This window comes from Fistularia commersonii, chromosome 2 (genome assembly GCF_037954325.1).
Source record: "Fistularia commersonii isolate RoL2024-O1a breed Wild chromosome 2, RoL_Fcom_v1.0, whole genome shotgun sequence".
NCBI classification, from domain to species: Eukaryota; Metazoa; Chordata; class Actinopteri; order Syngnathiformes; family Fistulariidae; genus Fistularia; species Fistularia commersonii.
In genome coordinates this window covers 6,275,001-6,290,808 of record NC_141285.1, presented here as the reverse complement: position 1 = coordinate 6,290,808, position 15,808 = coordinate 6,275,001, and positions in this window count along the sequence as shown.

Here is a 15,808-nt window from a genome sequence, read left to right as displayed (position 1 = left end):
GATGTGTAGAGTTTTGGTGTACAGTTGTGAGTGTCGCAGGATTCTCTATTGTCAGGGAGAGGCATAAGGGTGGCCGGGTTGAGGGTATTACAGTGCTTCACTTCTACATTTGGCATGTTGAGGAGACAGGTGTAATATTGGAGAAAATGAACGTCAGATAAGTGGGAGGTCTTTTGTTTGAGCAGAATCATAAACACAGCATGCAGCACTTGGAGCATGAGTAAGGTGTGCAAAGGCAACAACACAGTATCTCTGGATGCCGTGAGGGCTTTCTTGCATGCTGCCACAGCACGCAGACACTTGGGAAGGCCTCCTGTGACAGGATGGAGTTTGGAGGAGAAGTAGACCCCTGGCCTTAGTTTATCTCTGTGGTATTGAAGAAGGACAGATGTCAGATAGCCAGACTTTTCGTTGACTCATCATCTACTGTTAGTAGATGGAAAACCACTTGTTTTCCTATTAGATTCGGTTGCAACTCATTTGCTGATGAAGCAAAGTGAGCAAAATGGTAAATGACCTATTGCGTCGTCATCAGCACAGGAGCGGCAGGCGTTACAATGAAGGAGAGATTAGCTCAACCTGTCCTCTGCAAAGATGGAGAACTAGAGCACAAACACAGCTTTCTTTTCTCAAAGAACTCTCCAGTCAATCTATTGGGCAAAGACCTCACTCACTGTACGGTCTTAATTCTGATCTTCACACCAGAAAGACTAAAAGTCCAAGGGAATGACCAACAAATGGTTTCACTTCCCTGTGAACAAAAAAAAAAAATGTGTTATTCATACAGTGGGGAGAACACTTTCCCCACTTGCAAAGCACGTAGAGGTCTGTAATTTTCATCATAGTTACATAGTGACAGAATTTTAAACAAAAATCCAGAGAAACACATTGTATGATTTTTAAGTAATTAATTTGCAGCAGGGATTTTGGCCCACTCCTCCATTCAGATCTTCCCTAGATCCATCACGTTTCGTGTCAGTCGCTAGGCAATATGGGCTTTCAGCTCCCCCGAAGATTTTCTATTGGGTTCAGGTCTGGACTGGCTAGGCCACTCCAGGACCTTGGGATGCTTCTTGTGGAGCCGCTCTTTAGTTGCCCTTGTTGTGTGTTCCGGATCGTTGTTGCTGGAAGAACCAGCCATGGCCCATCTTGCAGGTTCTTGATGAGGAAAGGCGGCTGTTGGCCAAGATCTTGCAAAACATGGCCCAATCCATCCACCCCTCAATACGGTGCAGACATTCTGTCCCCTTTGCAGAAAAGCATCCACAAAGAATGAAGTTTCCATCTCCATGCTTCACAGTTGGGATTGTGTTTTTGGGGTTGTACTCATTCTTCTTCGTCCTCCAAACACTGCGAGTGGAGTTTAGATGATCCAGAAGAGTAAAATCCTCTGGATCATCCAGATGGTCATTGGCAAACTTCAGATGGGCCTGGACATGTGCTGGCTTGAGCAGGGGGACCTTGTGTGCACTGCAGGATTATAATCCATGACAGCGCGGTGTGTTACTAATGGTTTTCTTTGAGACTGTGGTCCCTGCTCTCTTCAGGTCATTGACCACATCCAGTCATGTACTTCTGGGCTGATCCCTCACCTTCCTAATGATAATTGATGCCCCGCAAGGTGAGATCTTGCAAGGAGCCCCAGATGGACAGAGATTGGCTGTCATCTTGAACTTCCTCCATTTTCTAATAATCATGCCTTTAGTTATTGCCTTTTCACCAAGCTGCTTGCCTATTGTCCTGTAGCCCATCCCAGCCTTGGGCAGGTCTACAATTTTATCCCTGATGTCCTTACATAGCTCTCTGGTCTCAGCCATCATGGAGAGGTTGGACTTTGTTTGAATGAGTGTGCGGACAGGTGCCTTTTCAACAGCTAAGGAGTTGGTGCAACTGGTGCAGTTAATACAGGTAATGAGTGGAGAACAGAAGGCTTCTTAAAGAAGAACAAATGGGTTGGTGAGAGCTGCAATTCTTACTGGTTGGTAGGTGATCAAATACTTTTGCAATGAAATGCAAATGATGAAGTTGATTAATTTTGTCTCGAATAAATAAATAAATAAATACACATATAAACAAATAAATAAATAAACAAACAAACAAACAAACAAACAAACAAACAAACAAATAAATAAATAAATAAATAAATAAATAAATAAATAAAGTCCTTATTTGTAAGGCTCAATGGTATATATAGATCAGAAGAGCTCTGACTCTATTAGCTTGGCTATTGTCACAGCAAGACAGAATGACTAGATGAGAGAGAGGACCCCTACCAACAATTCACAGAAGAACAACATTACAGTCATTTAGCTGATTTACCAAAGTGACTTTATACCAAAGTAGGTAAAAGGTTACCAGACATAGAACTAAAATCAAATGAATTGAAGACAAAGTGCTGTATTTTCCGCACCAAAAGGCGCACCAGATTATATGCGCACTTTCAATGAATGGCCTATTTAAAAAAAAAAAAAAATCATATGTAAGGCACACAATATTATAAGGCGCGTACAACAGAAGCTACAAATGTGGCTGGGGTTGCATCCACTAAATGGAACTGTACTAAAGGGAATGTTAACAAAACAGTCAGATAAGTCAGTCAGACTTTATTAATAGAATACAAACCAACAGTCTGACAACTCCGTTCACTCCCAAAACAAGTTAGTGTATTCACAATACGGTACTGTACGCACCAGTAGCTCTTAACGGTATTTGTGCCGCCTTCGTTGAAAACAGTGTATTTCCAACTCCATTTGTCACAGTTCAAAGCGTTTCATAAAACGAAAGCGCCAAGAGAGATCGCCTCTAAATTCATTGATGTTCATGTCGCTAGCGAGCGCTGCTGCCTTCATTCGAATAGTGAATGTAGAGACGCCTCCACTTGCTGCTCTCTGTTTAACCCACTGTTCGAATTTGTTCTCCAACTGTTACCATCTTGTTTTGTTTTTCTCAGAATCTCTGTTTAGTCTGCTTTACTTGGTGCAGGTCATCTTGTTGCTTCCTCAACTTCGGTACCATTCATTCATTAATGTTACTTTCTCTCATTGCTGCTCTATTCCTGTGTTCTACTGCGTGACTGATCGCCTTGAGTTTAAACTCTGCGTCGTAAGCATGTCTCTTGAAAGGTGCCATTTTGGGGTCTTTGTACACACACAAGTGGTTTGGGACTGGAATTCCCCTTTACCATTTTTAAAGCTGCTGCTTCAGCGACGTGCATATGCACACTCACACGCAAATACACAAAAATGGAAATGAAAATGCACGTTTCATGCAATCATATATCCTTGCATGCACCATGCGCTTCTTCTTCTACAGGAGAAAATGGAGTTGGCGGCTGCTTCCCATAGTTTCGAGACCTCTTGAAGCTCAATATTGATCCATATATAAGACACATACAATATATGGTAAATATAGAGGTAGCCAAGGCAAAACAAAGGGCGTACAATGACCTGTATGCTCGATTGGATAATAATGAGGGTGAGAATGATCTATATGGGGTGGCAAAATAGACAGATAATGATGTAAAGGATGTTCAACAGGTCCGGTTGATTAAGGACAGAGAGGGAAACGTATTAACAGATGCCAGAAGACTGATGGGAAGATGGAAAGAATACTTTGATGAGCTGATGAATGTGAAAAATGAAAGAGAGCCAAGGGTAGAAGAGGTGACTATTGTAGACCACAAAGTAGCACAAATTAGTAAAACTGAAGTAATCGAGGCATTGAAGAGGATGAAGAGTGGAAAAGCATTTGGTCCTGATGATATACCTGCGGAGGTATAGATGCTTAGAGGCATAGAGGATATTAGAGAGTGAGAAGATGCCTGAAGAATAGCGATGAAGTGTGATGGTGCCTATTTTTAAGAATAAGGGGGATGTGCAGAATTGTGGCAACTATAGAGGGATATAGTTGATGAGCCATACAATGAAGAGTAGTAAAAGAGTAGTGGAAACTAGACTGAGAGCAGAAGTCAGTATTTGTGAACAGCAGTAGGGTTTTGTCCCTAGAAAGAGTACTACAGATGCAGTATTTGCTTTGAGAATGCTAATAGAGAAGATAGCTTGTGCCCTATTCTCCCCGCACAAATCTTGACTGGAGCCTCATTGTTTGCTTTAGTACAGCAAGTGACTGCAGTGATGCAATAGGAACAAGCCACAGAGCCATACTGCAGCAAGTGACACCTATCATGCAACCTTCATTAACAGTAAGAAGAGAGGTGCACTTTGCAAGGAAAACTCATGTCAAGGAAATCAATCCAACAGACAAAATCAAGGCTCTTGAATTTGTTTTCACAGAACACACCACAGATTACAGATTGGTTTCACAAGAAGACCTTCTCTTTTTGTTCAAAGTGAAGGAAGGTATCAGGCAGAAGGACGATGGCTACTTTGAATTCCCGCTTCCTTTCAAGACAGACAAACCTGATCTTCCAGACAACAAACTATGTGCAGTTCACAGAATCTGTTTTAGAATGATGACTGAGGAAGAATGAACAGTATTAAAAAGATAATCTCCATTTCATGAATGACATAATCATTTGAGGAGACGCTGAGAAGGTTCCACAAGCTGAACTTTTAGAACCAACCTGTCTGGTAACTTTCCGCACACAGAGTTTATCTTCCCCGCAAACCTGTGAAAATCTGTGTGGTTTTCAACTGTTCATCATGCTTTCAAGATATCTCTTTTAATAATAATCTCTTAATTGGACCTGTTCTGGCTAACACATTAGTTGGAGTCCTATGCAGATTCTGGAAAGGGCCAAAAGCTATGATGTGCAATGTAGAAAGGATGTTTCACCAGTTTCACGTGGCAAAGGAACATCAGGACTATCTTAGGAATTCCAAAGCCTCAGTGTAGCGGATGAAGCTGCACCTTTTCGGGGTAGCTTCATCCCCTGGTTGCTTCAACTTTGGATATAATCATCTGGCATCTCAGGGTCTTGGAAAGTTCAGTCAAGAGTCCATCAAGTTCATACAACAAAGCCTTTATGTAGATCAGGGGTGTCCAAACTATGGCTTTTAAAGGCCCGCAGCAAATTCTGAAAATATAGTTGAATATGGCCCACACATGGCACTTAAACTCAACTCTGTTGCACTACTCAGTAGTGAAACACTAGATGGAGTTCAAGCGCCATCTAGTGTTGAAACTCAGTAGTCTAATACTCAGTGGTCCACTACTCTGTGGTCTACTACTCAGTAGTCACTACTCAGTAGTCACTACGCAGTTACCAACACTAGATTGTGCCAGTAACGGAAAAGGTCCTTTTCTGTTAAACAAAATTAGGCAAAGAAAAAAATTTACCACGAGCCACCACAAATGACAGCACCGAAGAAACGAAAGATGGCAAGTGAGGGCAGAAGATTTCAAACACGGTAAGACAATGAATATTTCTTCAAAGAAATCAATGGAAACTGTGTCTGTTTGATTTGCAATGAAGATGTTACTATGATGAAGGAGTATAATGTCTGTTGGCACTATGAGACCAAGCATCAGAGCTACGCATCATACACAGGTGCCGAACGAGCACAGAAATTCAAGCCAATGGCAGTTAGCCTGCAAGCTCAACAACAGTTTTTCTTTCGTGCTCACAAAATAGAGGAAAATGCCACAGCAGCAAGCTATGAAGATGCTATACTTATTGCCCAGCATTGCAAACCGTTCTCAGACGGTGATTTCATAAAGCAGTGCCTCATCAAAGTCACAGAAGTAAGTAAGTAGTCACAGATGTGCCAGGAAAAGTGCAGGATTTCAACAATGTGAGCTTATCCAGAAATACAGTGGTGCGGAGAATGGGGGACTTGTTAGCTATCCTGAAACTTCAGCTGAGAGACGAAGCTTGTGCTTTTGATCTTTACTCAATAGCATGCGATGAGAGCACAGACACCACAGACACTGCACAGTAGTTATTTTTTTTGCAGGGAGTCGATGATGATTTTTGCTGTACGGAGGAGCTGCTTGATATGATGAGCCTAAAACGCACAACCAGGGGGGTAAATATTTTTAAAGCTGTGTCAGAGGGAGTTGAAAAGATGGGGCTTAAATGGGACAAGCTCTGTGGAGTAACAACGGATGGAGCTCTGGCCATGACGGGTAAGCGCAAAGGAATGGCATCCATGGTGTGCGCCAAGGTAAAAGAGAGCGGAGGTGAAGCTGTTAGGATAATCCACCAAGAAGCACTCTGTGCCAAGATTGTACAGCTGGGTGATGTGATGAACACTGTTGTAAAAACTGTCAACATAATTCTAACTAGAGGACTGTACCACAGGGAATTTCAGCTTTCTTATCTGATGTGGATGCTGAATACAGGGATGTATTCTACCACTCTGGCGTGCGCTGGCTCAGCCGCGGCTTTGTGCTGCAGTGGTTTTATTCGCTGAGATCAGGAATCGACAAGTTTTTGAAAGAGAAAGGCCGACCTCTTCATGAACTGAGTGAACCTCTGTGGCTGGCAGACTTAGCATTTTTAGTTGATCTCACTCATCATCTGAATACACTGCACAAGAACCTACATGGCAAAGAACATCTGGTGTCACACCTGTATGCGCACATGAAAGCCTTCTGTGTAAAGCTCCGCCTCTTTGAGACACAACTATGAAGCTTTAATGCTGCACACTTCCCTACGCTGTCTGAAATCAAGTCTGCTTTTCTAAAGGCAGACCTTTCTTACATCTCTCCTGACAGAATTCAAGCAACGTTTTCAAGACTTTTCTGACATTGAAAAACAAATCAAAGTGTTCACGACCGCTTTCCTGGTAGATGCAGAAGAAGTGGAAGAGAGTCTGCAATTAGAACTGATTGAAATGCAATGTGATGATTCTCTGAATGTCACGAGGCGCGGGGGCGGACTCGGGCAAGGAACCACACCTTCGAGGCAGGAGTCAGAGTTGAAGCTCTTTATTTAGATATCCAGGCAGGTAGGGTGTCACTGGCAATTCCCTAGCCCCGAGACAGAGTCGCACAGGGCTGGGTCTCACCAGGACGGGCCCAAGGCGGGGTGAGGGCAGGACGGGCCCCAGGCAGGGTGACAGGGTTGGGTCCCGGACAGGGTCGTGGCAGGGACAATCCCCCGGCACCAGGCAGAGCGGGCCGCTGCCCTTTATAGGGCTCTTGATTAGCGGCCGCTGCTGCAGCTGGCGCCAATTACGAATTGATCCCAGCCATGTCTCCTCTCGGCTGCCGAGAGGAGATCCTGACAGTACCCCCACTCAATGGGCGCCTCCTGGCGCCCCACGGAGCCGGCCTGGGTGGTTGTGGTTCCGAGTCCATGGTGGCCGGGGGATTCTGTCACAAGGCGCGGGGGCGGACCCGGGCAGGGAACCACACCTTTGAGGCAGGAGTCAGGGTTGAAGCACTTTATTTAGATATCCAGGCAGGTAGGGTGTCACTGGCAATTCCCTAGTCCCGAGACAGAGTCGCACAGGGCTGGGTCTCACCAGGACGGGCCCCAGGCAGGTTGAAGGCAGGACGGGCCCCAGGCAGGCAGGGTGACAGGGCTGGCTCTCAGACAGGGTCGTGGCAGGGACAATCCCCCGGCGCCAGGCAGAGCGTGCCGCTGCCCTTTATAGGGCTCTTGATTAGCGGCCACTGCTGCAGCTGGCGCCGATTACGAATTGATCCCAGCCGTGTCTCCTCTCGGCTGCCGAGTGGAGATCCTGACACTGAGGAGTCAACATCAGCTTCTCTCCCTCCCTGACTTCTATCAGAGTTTGGATAATGCCAAGTTTCCTTTGATGAGACGCCACGCAAAAAGAATGATGAGCCTGTTCATCTCAATATACATATGTGAACAAACATTTTCTCCGTTAAATCAGAACAAAAGCAGACTGAGATCCAGAATGACTGATAGCCATCTCTGTGAAGTCCTTTGTGTCTCAATCACCAAACTTTCTCCTGACATCCCAGCCATCCTTCAATCCAAAGGACAGCATCACTGCTCCCACTGAGAGCAATGTTCTTGACATTATAGGTGAGTTAGAAATACACACAGTAATCAGGTGTCAATATGTCCCCTCTAGTGTGTGGCCTGAGCCTTTGCTTATTTTTCTGTGTTTGGCCCTCACCAAATAACTTTGGATACCCCTGATGTAGATGATGGGTAAGAGGAGAGGAAGAGGGTTTGCCGTCTACGTTTACGAGAAATGGTGCAACCCCGGTCACCCTGAAGGTCTCTGTATGCACCCCCGATGTGGGGCTCATATCGGTAGGACTTTGCCCCTTCTACGTCCCACATGAGTTTTCACACTCCATCCGAGTGCTCGTCTCCATTTCTCTGTATGTGGCCCTCGATTATCGCAGACTTACTGATGCACCACCCCAGTGGTCTCATCCTGGTCAGCATGAACTTCAACCATGTCCTCCTCATTTCCGTTCTTCCCACCTTCACCCAATACGTGTGCAATGTGAACGGATATAACCCTGGACCTCCTGGTGAGGGATGCATACAACTCTTACCTTCTCCCCCCTCTGGGCAACTCAGACCATAATAATAATAATAATAATTAATCCTTTATTAATCCCTATGAGGAAATTCATTTCCTGCAATTAGCCCATCGTTGATGAACCATGAGCAGAGGGCTACCATCCACCAGTGCCAGGGGAGCAGTTAGGGGTTCAGTGTCTTGCTCAACAACACTTTGATTCAAAACAGGAATGTTCAATTCCAAAGACAATAGCTTTCCCTCCTGGGACTCCTGGACACTGACGACATACAAATGGTGAAGCGGCAGGCAGCCAGCACCAGGTCTGTGATGATCTGGTGAGGAAGCCACGGAGCTGGCATCACAGGGGTGCTTCAATGTCACTGACTGGAGCCTTTTGAAAGGCCTCTCCTGTTGTTACATTACCCCCATGGACTACAGGTACTTGCAGGTGGGTTTATTCAAGGGTGTAACTTGAACAAGACCGGACGCCGACTGAGACCATGGGTCCGACTTAAATACTTGCGTGATTATTTGAATTCCTTTCTGGTGTGGCGTAGTCTCCAGGTGCAGAGGATAATTGCTGTGATTACTGTGCTGCTGGTCCGGGGACTGGAGGAATCGTGACACCCGTTGCCTAACAGATTACATCCAATGCTGTGAGGACAACATACTCCCATCCAAAAAGGTCAGTTGTTTCAATAACAACAAGTCACGGATTAACAAGGACATCAATGGTCTTCTTAACAGGAAGAAGAGAGGCCTCAGGGCAATTGACCACCAGACCCTTAGGCCTGTCCAGAGGGAGCTGAGGAGGAAACGAAGGGAGGCAAAACTCAACTATATGGAGAAGTCCAAGATGGAGCAGAACAAAACAAGAGGTTTGGAGGGAGGTGAAGAAGATGACCGGCTGGGGGAATACCACGCCTGGAAAAAGGTGGCAATAAATTTGAGAGGGGGAGTGAGATCTGGGCCCCCATCCCCCACTTCCTCACACCTCCACTGTAGGTTTAGCCCCCCCCCATCAACAGCTTCCTTCCCCCCAGCCCCTGCCCACCAGCAGCAGCTTCTGAGGACAGCTCCCCATCTCTTCAAACCTGGAAGCAACCACTACCTGCTCCCCCCGCCATCCTGCAGTTGCCATGGACACCCCCCTCCTCCACCACACTTTCCATTCCCGAGCACAGACACCAGTAGCCCCCCTGCCCACCATAAGCTTCCGCCGTCAGGCTGCTTCCCTGGACCCTCTGCAGGCAGCACATGGATGTCGAGGATGCAATCATCTTCCTCGCTCATAGGGCTCTATCGCATCTGGAGGGTACAAGAGGCACTCAGTCACCTTCTTTGACTGGAGGTGGAGATAGTGGACTCCTACAAGTACCTTGGGGTCCATATTAACAATGAACTGAACTGGACACAACACAGATGCATTCTACATGAAAGGTCAGAGCAGGATGTTCTTCCTGAGGAGACCGAGGGCATTTGGCATTTGTAGTGGGTCCCTCAAGACCTTCAGACAGTCTATAGTAGCCAATGCACTCTTCTTCGCTATAGTGTGCTAATGGGTCTGTGCCAGGACTGGTGAGGTCAACAGGCTCAACAAGCTAGTGAGGAAAGCCCGCTCGGAGGTGGGACTGAACCTGGACCATCTCCAATCGGTGGCAGTGGGGAGGGTGAAGAACAAACCGGGTGCTATCTCGGACAACCCTTCCCCGCCCCCTGCACAACGAGCTGTGGCTGATGGGCAGCTCTTTCAGCCAACGGTTCATCCCACTCTGGTAGGAAACTGAATGCTTTAGACGCTCCTTTGTGCCCACAGCCAGACTTTATAACAGCAGTCCTGACGGCACACAACTCTGACCAGCTGGGGGCTCTTCTGTTGGACCACAACCCCATGACCCCATCCCATTCCCTACCTCACCAATTCACATGTCTTACCCTAACTCTGTATTTTTTTTATCCTTGTTGGTTTCAGCCCACTCGCATTCTATCTATTTTTGTTTATTTTATTCTTGTTATTGCTATTGTCCCTCTGTTCATGTTGTTGTTTATTTTCACCCCTTACTGTCTTGTTGTTTTGGCCATTCTGTTATCCATTCTTATCTTTGATGTTGTTGCTGTTGTTCTCTCTGTTGTCTATTTGTGGATGTTTTTCTCTTGCTATTTTCTCAATTGTCTCTCTATTTACATTCATATTTATTGATAACTATTATGCTGCTGTGACAAAAGAATTTACCCTACAGCAGGGATGTCAAAGTCAAATTACACAGAGGGTCAAAAAAACAAATTTGCTACAAGCCGAGGGCCGGACTGGTTCAATGTTTATTAAAACATACAAACATTTCGTTTTGGCTCTGTCAGTACCTTCAATGGAACACATTTTCAACAGGCAAAAAGAGTAAAGTAAATGTCCTTTAAAAACAAAATATGTTTCTTAATATCAAGATAAATGCAAAAATTAAATTTCATGCATTATAAACTGAAAATGCATTATTGTGCTGCTCTGAGATCCTACCAATTACTGCTTTCAAACAGTAAAATGAGAAAATAAAAAAAAAAATGAATCAAATCAGTTGTATTCTTTCTCATGACTCTTATCTTCAATTTTCCCTAAGTCCATTCCATTGAAAAATAAATATAAATAAATGAAATACAATAAAATAAAATAAATAATAAAAATCTGGCACACAGACAAAACAATGCTTCCTTCAAAGAAAAATCACTTCTTGTAGCTGGGAAAGTGGCTCAAGTTTTCTTCCCGCATCTGCGTCTCCCACAGTCTCAGCTTGGTCTTAAACGCCTTCACTGTATTGTACATATCAGAGATGACACGCCCCCGTCCCTGCAGCTACAGATTCATCACATTCAGATGGCTCATGATGTCGCACAGAAACGCCATTTCACACTGGAACGTTTCATCTCGGAGCTCTGTTGTATCTTTCCCCTTGCTTTCCATGAAGGGACAGATCTCCTCATCCAGCTTGAAACATCTTTGCAGCACGTTTCCCTGGCTTAGCCATCGCACCTCTGTGTAAAACGGCAAGTCACCATACTCTATCTAACTCGCCAAGAAATGCCTTGAACTGGCGATGATTTAAACCTTTGGCTCTGATGATGTTAACTGCTTGCGTTATGGTGCTCAATACATCTTCCATTTTCAAGGCTTTGCCACACAACGACTCCTGGTGTATGATGCAGGGATAAGCTGTCAGCTCATCTGCGATGTTTTTCCTCCCGCATCCTCTCACGCATCCTTACCAATAATCCACTCCTGTGTCCCCACATTGCAGGTGCTCCGTCTGTTGTCAATCCTATGAGTTTTTCCCAAGGCAGCCCCATCTCATTGATACATCTGGATACCTCTTCATACAGATCTTGTCCTGTAGTTGTGCCATGCATAGGACGTAATGCCAAAAACTCTTTTGTTATGCTCAGGCTGGAGTCTACCACATGAACAAAAAATTGACAGCTGGGCAATGTCAGATGTGTCCACACTCTCATCCACAGCAAGGGTATATGCAATGAAATCTTTTCCCTTTCCCACAAGCTGTTCTTTTAGATTACTGGAAAGCTGGTCTACACGTTTAGCAACGGTGATTTAGCTCAGGCTTACATTTGAAAATAGTTGCCTTTTGTCTGAGCACACTGCGTCACAAACTTTACAGTTTGATACAGTTTTTGATAAACTCTCCTTCTGTAAAAGGGTGGGCTGATTTTGCCATCTCCTCTGCCACAATAAAACTAGCCTTGACAGGAGCCTCGCTTTGTGATTTGGCATTTGTGAACAGAGCCTGCCTGGTCTTCCACCTTCTGTAGCCTTTGTTCCGTGTCCATGTTCTTGTTTTTGTGTGTTTCTGGGACGTTTGATAGTGCCTTCTTAGATTATATTCTTTCATGACAGCCAAACTGTAGGATCAGGATCTCCTCTCGGCAGCTGAGAGGAGACACCTGATCAAAATTAAAAATCAGTGCCAGCTGTGGCAGCGGCCAGCTGCCGCTCATCAAGATCTCTATAAAGACCAGTGGCACGCTCTGCCTGGTGCCGGAGAATTGTGATTCTCCACCCGACCACCGTGGTGACCACCGGACCCCGACCCTGCGAGAGCCCCCCCTCTGGACCCCCTGTGGTTCCCTGCCCGAGTCCGCCCGGCCCGTGACAGAATTCTCTGGCCAATATGGACCCGGGGAGCCCACCACTGGGGCCCGATCCCAGCCCCGAGGGCAACCTACTAGCAGCCCTGACCATGCGAGACCAGAGGCTTGGACAACACGAGAGGACACTTTGCGACCTAGCCACCGCTCTACACCAAAATCAAAGTCCTGGTGAGCCATACGGTGATCTCCTACCCGCTGACTCACCTAGGGGTGCCGGCCTTGGAGTGGGGCATGTACCAGCGCTCCGTCCCGGCACTGGTAGACTCGGGGGCAGAGGGCAACTTCATCGACGAGGCCCTAGTTAAAGAGCTCCTCATCCCCACCACAGCCATTCAACTGCCCCCCTGCGCCGTGTCCCTGAACAACCGCCGGCTGGCCCAGGTTCAGCGCCAGACCGTCCCAGTCCGCATCCGGATTTCAGGTAACCAGAGTCAATCTCCTTCGCCATCCTGTTGGGACTTCACTCCCCCCTGGTGCTTGGGTTCCCCTGGCTGCAGCTACACAATCCCCACATCGACTGGACCGCCGGTAAGGTCCGGACCTGGAGCACATCATGTCATGTAACCTGTCAATCAACCCCAGACCTATCCTGCGTCCCTCCCGATTATCAGGACCTTGCCCCGGTCTTCGACAAAGACCAAGCCCTGACCCTCCCCCCTCACCGGCCTTATGACTGCGCCATAGACCTACAGCAGGACGCAGTTCTACCCAGAGGTCGACTATGTAACCTGTCAAGACCCGAGGGGACCGCCATGGAAGAGTATATTAGAGATTCCCTGGTGGCGGGCTTGATCCGACATCCTCCTCCCCGGCCGGGGCGGGGTTCTTCTTTGTGGGGAAGAAGGATGGGGGCCTCAGACCCTGCGTGGACTACCGGGGTCTGAACAGGATCACCATCCGGAACAGGTACCCACTTCCCCTTATTGATTCGGCCTTTACTCCCCTCCATGGAGCCCAGATCTTCACTAAATTGGATCTAAGAAACGCGTATCATTTAGTTAGGCTCTGGGAGGGAGCTGAATGGAAGACTGCCTTTAATACGCCCCTTAGGGCATTTTGAATATCTAGTAATGCCCTTTGGCTTAACAAACGCCCCCGCCGTCTTCCAGCATCTTGTCAATGACGTCCTGCGGGACTTCTTGGGCCGATTTGTTTTTGTTTACCTGGACGACATCCTGATCTTCCCCCGCGGCGAGGAGGAGCACCGGCGGCATGTGAGACAGGTGTTGGAGCGCCTTCTAGAGAACCTCCTTTTCGTAAAGGCGGAGAAGTGTGCGTTCCACGTGCCGTCGGTGGCTTTCTTGGGTTATATCATCGCTGCGGGGGAGATTGGTATGGACCCCTCCAAGATAGCGGCGGTGGAGGGTTGGCCGTAGTGGGTGTGCTCACAATAGTGGGTGAGAGGAAAGGAGCAAGTTGCTAACTCAGGAAATAAAATAAATCAAATGTCAAAAAAGCGAGGGGGATGTCTAGTCTTTGCACTCTAACACTCTCCAAAACTTAATGGCGCCCCGACATTCTGACACTGACTCCTACTTAGATATAACCTCTCTGTAACTTTATGCAGCAATTGTCCATTGCATAGAGTTCGACAATTTCCACTGCGATGCATGGCTGTTGCACACAGCAACTCCTATGGCAGGTATGTCCCATTACTGCCATAGCTTGCAGCTGGTGTCATTGTGCACGATGACAGTCCACTGCTACATCCATCACTAGCATGGGTATCTGCGTCCTCTCTGAGTAAGGTATTTTAACATAGTTCAGACCTCCTGTTTTAACATAAAGCACTTTAGTCCTCAACTAATGCTAAGATTCCATTTCACGTTTTAAAACTACTTCAAAATAACACAACAAACGATTTTCTAGTCTTAATATTAATGAAAAATCTGAACTGAACTCATAACTTTACGGTCACATTTACTCTTAAGCTCTACCAAATGTCTTATTCAGATGCTACAGTGGGCTGTCCTAACTGATGGTAAGTAAACCCTAATTTTGGTCTTGTCTTTTGGAAGGGATACTTTCTCTGTTTGACTGGTGACTGTTCCCCTTGGTCTTGATCACTGCTCACAGGTTCAGCCTGACGATCGGGGTCAGCATGTCGCAGGTTTTCACTCTCCCGTGTTTCCGCATCCTCATCGTGTTGATCCCGCTCTTTCTCTGAATCATCCTCACGCTCCAGATACTTTGGCACTGCTGGGAGCTCTTCGGGTTCATGTTCAGGTCCCCTTGTCTGCTGATGCTGTCCACTCCATCCCTTGTTGTGTGCTGGCAACACTGCAACTCCTCTCCAGTCATCCTCCCCCTCTGAACTGTGATCTTGCTCAAACTGCTCACGTCTTTTGTTGTTTTCTTGTCTTTTCTCTCTTGGTTCTGAATGTGAGTTTTCATCATTGACTTGCAAGAAATTTACACGGCAGCAAGAGATTCCTGTGGACCACACGGATTTGTCCTTTTCCATTTTCTGGCTTACTTTCATACACTGTAGTGACTCAAAAAATATGAGGACAGTCCAAACACTTGATCCTCCCAGAATGACCTTAATTGTCCTGGTCATTCTTTTTCATTTCAATTTCTGACCACCACTCTGCATCCTGGATCCAGCTCTGCACCATGGATTTTCCTGTCATATAATGTTTTTTCCTCGCTTGCTCTCTTCATGTGCTGTCTTTGCTGAGAGGTGAAGGACTCGCATGACTGATGCATACAAACTTGCCTCATAGTCACTGTGCGACAAACTTTGATCCTTCACTGCGAGATCAAACATCAAGTCAATGGGGAGTCTGGGGTTACTACCGAATAACAGGAAGTAAGGTGTGTATCCGGTGGCTTCACTGGGTGTGCAGTTGTAAGCGTGGACAACTTTTGCCAGCGATGCTTTCCAGTCTGCTTTAGCTGCCTCCGGAAGATTTCGGAGCATTGCCGGCGATGTCCTATTGAACCGCTCCACTTAACCATTCCCCTGGGGTGGTATGGTGTGGTCCTGGACCCTTTCACTCCACTATATCCTTCCAGCTTGGCCTTGTTTTCAAACTCCCTACCTTGATCATGGTGGAGTCTGGTAGGAAATCCAAATCTCAAAACAAAATCCCCAAAGATTTTCTCAGCCGCTGTTTTGGCACTTTTGTCTCGGCAGGGGTAGGCCTGGGCGAACCGTGGGAAGTGGTCCATGACGACTAGGATCTATTCACATCCTCCCTTACATTTTTCTAGATGCAAGAAATCCATAGTGATGT